Raw genomic sequence first — 5731 nt, forward strand, 5'->3', positions numbered from 1 at the left:
AAATATTGTGGCTGCATACAATTTTCTTCATTAACAGACTGCATTTCAATATATAGAGCATCTCCAAGTCCCATAATAGATTGCAAGTCTAGACTATCCCAACTATGTGCGGGTTTACAGTAGTTATGTAGAATAGCAAATAGACTATTTTGTACAGATTGTGCACACCTTGATGGTAGTGTAAGATGTTTGTGTTTGCTGTTTGTCTGTACTATTTACTACATTTATATTGTGTTGTGTTTGTACTAAAAAAGTTTGTTCTATGTTGTTCTTGATGGTATTATGCATTTTGGACAATATAGCATTGGTGTAACTTTGTGGGCTAAGTATTTTGTTACACTGAGTGTTAGCTCTGTTTGTAGGATGGGAACTCTGTGTATATGCGTTAGTATGCAAATCACTTGTTGAGCCTGTCATGTTTTGTGTATGTATGTTTCTTGTATCACAACTTGTGATTCTTGTGTTGTGTATAAGTGTATTTGTAAGTATACTTGCGTATGTCGGAGTATTATGTGAGTTACTTGCATATTGTGTTGTATCTATGCTAGTGCAGGTAGGTAGAGGCAGTTGTGCAGTTGTTATAGGCACCAGGGCATTTTTTTTGTTGGAATATGCTGAGTAGTAGCTTGGAATATGCTGAGTAGTAGCTAATGATGCTGATGGCTGTTGTGTATTTACAAGAGTACCTGCCTTTGATCTTCGGAGCGAATGTCTTTCAGTTTCTATGCGAGTTTTTAATTTGTGTGTGAAGAAATCTGTACATGCTTTAGTAGAATGCACATAAATATGCTTGTGTAGTATGGCACTTGCATTTTTTTCTGCTATGAGCATTGCCTTATGTAGTGAATCTTTTTTTATTGTAATTATATCTATTGGAGTTAATTCATATGGTAAGTAATTGCTATTGGGTCGCTTTAGACTATATGCCAGATTTGTAATGTACTGTTTAAGCCCTTCAAATGATATTTGTATGGTAATACATGTTCCATTTGGGTGAGGCATTCCTGTGCTGTCGCGGCTATGTGAGTCAAATACAAAGTATGAATTTTCACTGTGCGTAATAGCTATAACATACATATCCATGCAAAGTAAAACACCGCAATGCAAATTTAGTGCAGCTCTCAATACTGTTTGCATATTTGGCGAAGATGGGTCAAACTGTTTCAGTATATCCCCATAAGAAGGTTGTTTAAGCTTAAGCGAATAGATAGTGTCATTGTGTTAGATATAATTTGGTAAATCATCAGGATGCATAAGGTGTTCTTGATTTATGGAATGCATATCTATATATAAAGCATCCCCCAAGTCCATAATGGCATGTAAATCTTCTACAGTCCATGTATTAGCAGGTCTGTAGCAATTGTGTATGATTGCAAATGTGCTGTTTGGCAAACATTGTTTGCCCCGCGAAGTAGGAGAAAATTTGTTATGCCCTTGATGATAAGCTGCCTGCAGTATTTCCATGATATTAATTGTGACACAAAAATAATGTTCAAATAAACTGCCAGCCCTAAACTACCTATTATATGTCTGTATTGTAGTGTTCTCTTTATGCTGTATTTTAGTGTTGTAAGTATCTTGTATCGACTATATATCTTTATGATTATATACAAGTATAATGCTAACTAGCATATATTAATATTTATATACACCTTCAAACTCTTCTGAGTATTTACTATTTAGTTGTGTAGGTAGACAAGTCTTATGCAACTTTCCTTGTGCTGCTAATAATAGTAAGTAAAAAACAGATGCTGTTCAGCCAACTGATTTGTGTAAAATAGGTTAGATGTATACCGTAGTCAATTTATGCTATATGCATAGGATTTTCAAATGAATAGAAGTGTTTTCTATGCACGCATTGGGTGTGTGTTTATATACGTTTGTAGTGTTTCCACGAATGGTCTGCTTTAAGCAAAGCTCAGTGTTTATTAAATAGCCTGTGAATGATATTTACGGATTTGCAAGCACTAGACTTTATAATCAGCCTATAGCTATAGAAAATCGAGGTTATGCATGCCCAAAACAATGAGTATGTTTCCAAAAGTATATATATATATACATATATATATATATATTCTAATGATCCCTACTAATTTGTTTTCAGCATAGGCTGATGTGTCAACAATAAATTAAGATACTTTCACCTTGATGTCTTGAAAAGGAATGAGCAACTTCTCACAGTTATCTATGGAAGAATAAAAACAAGTATTAATGGTGACTTAGCATATTAATATACAGTAAATTGTCAAACGAAATTAGGAAAGCATTTGTAGTAATGTCAGATTTAGTACTGAGAAAAGTTTTGCATAGAGTGTATTATAGTATACATAGTTAAGTATGTAGTAAACATTGCTTAGTAGAGGTTTATAAAGTTGGTGGATGTAATAAAAGAAAAACATACTTAGAAATTTTATTCAAAAGAGTAATACAGATGTAATAATACGTAGATGGTTTGTAGTGTAAGTTTTCTGTAGAGTATGCTAGAAAAAGTGTTGGGAAATGTAGTATAGTGTAGATAATGTGTAGCCAATAAAGTGTACATCGAGAATGTGTAGCAGAATGTCAAGAAAAGAGTAGTAGAGTGTTGTTTTCAGAGTAAAATATTGAAATGTTATGTTATGTTATGTTATGTTATTTATTTATTTCTATAGCGCACGGCTACTCTAAAAGAGTGTCCCGGCGCTTTAATGGAGAAAGAGACAATACTGCAACATAAAAAACATACCACCAGATAAAACAACAGAAGAATGGGCCAGAGATTCACGGAGGACCGGCTACTGAGTGAACAGCCAAGTTTTAAGGCCTTTCCTAAAAGCTAGTAGGCTGGTGGCTCCCCGCAGGGCCAGTGGTAAAGAGTTCCACAGCTGAGAAGCCAGCAGTCCAAAAGAGCGGCCTCCGAGGCGCGCTTTCTTTACCCGGGGGACAACAGCAAGGTGCAGGGCTGAAATAGTAGTCTGAACAAAGAGAAACAGTACGGTACCTAAAAAAAGGCGAGAAAAGTTGGCAGTGCTTCACGTAATTCATTCCATGGTAGTATGCAGCATGGAAGTATGCAACATAATGGCGCATGCGCTAGGGTACATGTGCTAAGTCACAGGGACTAAGTCACACGAGCTAAGTAACACGCGCCAAGCCACATGTGTCAAGTCACACAATGTGTGTGCTGTAGAGAGTAGATGGAAGAGAGTGTGAATGAGAATGTGCGCTAAAGAGTGTGTGGTACAGAATGTGTCATGGAGAATGCATGGTGTAAAATGCATAGTGGGGAGTGTGTGCTATTACTGTTGAAAACAGAGATAGGAAAAGGAAAAAATTTACCCAAAAAGTTGACAGTGCCTCACGTAAGTAATGCATTGGAGTTTGCAGATTGATTCTCACCTGCATGCTCACTTTCTCATCATCTGTTATTGTCAACTTATAGGTTCAAAGTATGAAAAATCAAGTGAAACAAAGAGGAGAATAAAGAAGAGGCAGTATGTAGTATACATAAAGGAGTTGCGAGAGGAGTAAGAGTAATGTATGTAGTGAGGATAATAAAGGCAATAGAGATGTAAGCATTAGTTGTGGTGCATGTTGAGGAGATGTACATAAAAATGTGTACAACAGGTAGTATGGTAAAGAGTATGTAAAATCATAGTGCGTGAGAGAGTGTGTAACAGAGAGTGTTTGACAGACTGCGTGCAGCAAAGCGCGGGCAACAGAGCGCGTGCAACAAAGCGCGTGCAACAGAGCGCTTGCAACAGAGCGCGTGCAACATAATGTCACACGCGCTACGTTATACGCGCTAAGTTACATGTGCTAAGTTACACGTGCTAAGTTACACGCGCTAAGCCACATGTGTCAAGTCACACAATGAGTGTGCTGTACAGAGAGGATATAAGAGAGTGCGAATGAGAATGTGCGCTAAAGAGTGTGAGGTGTGGAATGTGTTTAAGAGAATGCACGGTGTAAAATGCATGGTGGGGAGTATGTGCTATTACTGTTGAAAACAGGGATAGGAAAAGGAAAAATTTGGAGAAAAAGTTGACAGAGCCTCACGTAAGTAACACCATTGGAGTTTGCAGATTGGTTCTCACCTGCATGCTCACTTTCTCATCATCAGCTATTGTCAACTTATAGGTTGAAAGTATGAAAAAGCAAGGAAAACAAAGAGGAGAATAAAGAAGAGGCAGTGTGTTGTATACATAAAGGAGTAGCGAGAGGAGTAATGTATGTAGTGTACAAATAATAAAGGATAGTAGTGAGGATAATAAAGGCAGTAGAGATGTAAGCATTAGCTGTGGTGTATGCTGAGGAGATGTACATAAAAATGTGTACAACAGGTAGTATGGTAAAGAGTATGTAAAATCATAGTGCGTGAGAGCGTGTGACAGAGCGTGCGCAACAGAGCGTTCACAACATAGCGTGCGCAACAGAGCGCGCGCAACAGAGCGCGTGCCACAGAGTGCGTGCAACAGAGCGCGTGCAACATAATGTCACACGTGCTAAGTTACACGTGCTAAGTTACACGCGCTAAGTTACACTCGCTAAGTTACACGCGCTAAGTCACCCAATGAGTGTGCTGTAGAGAGTGGATGGAAGAGAGTGTGAATGAGAATGTGCGCTAAAAAGTGTGTGGTGTGGAGTGTGTTTTGGAGAATGCATGGTGTAAAATGCATGCTGGGGAGTGTGCGCTATTACTGCTAAAAACAGGGATAGGAAAAGGAAAAACTTGCAGAAAAAGTTGACAGAGCCTCACGTAAGTAACACCATTGGAGTTTGCAGATTGGTTCTCACCTGCATGCTCACTTTCTCATCATCAGCTATTGTCAACTTATAGGTTGAAAGTATGAAAAAGCAAGGGAAACAAAGAGGAGAATAAAGAAGAGGCAGTGTGTAGTATACATAAAGGAGTAGCGAGAGGAGTAAGAGTAATGTATGTAGTGTACAAATAATAAAGGGTAGTAGTGAAGATAAAGGCAGTAGAGATGTAAGCATTAGCTGTGGTGCATGTTGAGGAGATGTACATAAAAATGTGTACAACAGGTAGTATGGTAAAGAGTATGTAAATTCAGTGCGTGAGAGAGCGTGTGACAGAGCGCGTGCAACAGAGCGCGTGCAACAGAGCGCGTGCAACAGAGCGCGTGCAACATAATGTCACACGTGCTAAGTTACACGCGCTAAGTTACACGCGCTAAGTTACATGCGCTAAGTTACACACGCTAAGTCACACAAGCAGTGGAGTGTATGTAGAGAGTGGATGGAAGGGAGCATCAAAGAGAAAGTGGGCAAAAGAGAGCATGGTATGGAATGTGTAACGGAGAATGCATGGTGTAAAGTGGATGAGGAGGAGTGTGTGTGAAAGAGTATAGTTAAGCCGGTAATAAAGAGTGTTGGAAATAGGGTGTAAGAGAGGCTTAGGATAGGAAATGTGTTGCATTTTGTGATTGGTATGGAGTGTGCATAGCAAAAAGAGTGCGTAATAAAGAGAGTGTATAGTCCAGAGTATGCTTAGTATAGCCTATGCATGGCATAGAGTGCACATAAGGAAGAGTGCATATTACAGAGCGCATATTAATGCAAATGCATGTAAGAAATTATGTTTGAAAGAGTATGTAGTACAGAGTACGTAGCATACCTGGGTGATATAGTGTGTAAGATACTAGATGTAGGTTATAAAGTATAGAAGAATGTTTAGTGTAGTGTTTATAGACCGCTAGGAGTGTCTTGCAGAATAAGAGGGCTAACATAA

General features: G+C 38.6%; 1 long non-coding RNA gene across 1 annotated transcript; it reads left to right on the plus strand.

Moving 5' to 3' along the window:
- The first annotated feature begins 1772 nt into the window (after positions 1-1772).
- LOC146856430 (uncharacterized) lies at positions 1773-4843 on the plus strand. Its single transcript, XR_014980949.1, has 3 exons — positions 1773-2610; positions 2951-3524; positions 4218-4843. It is a non-coding gene; the product is annotated as an uncharacterized LOC146856430 (long non-coding RNA).
- The last annotated feature ends 888 nt before the right edge of the window (positions 4844-5731 follow it).

This window comes from Triturus cristatus, chromosome 4_1, assembly GCF_964204655.1.
Source record: "Triturus cristatus chromosome 4_1, aTriCri1.1, whole genome shotgun sequence".
NCBI lineage: Eukaryota > Metazoa > Chordata > Amphibia > Caudata > Salamandridae > Triturus > Triturus cristatus.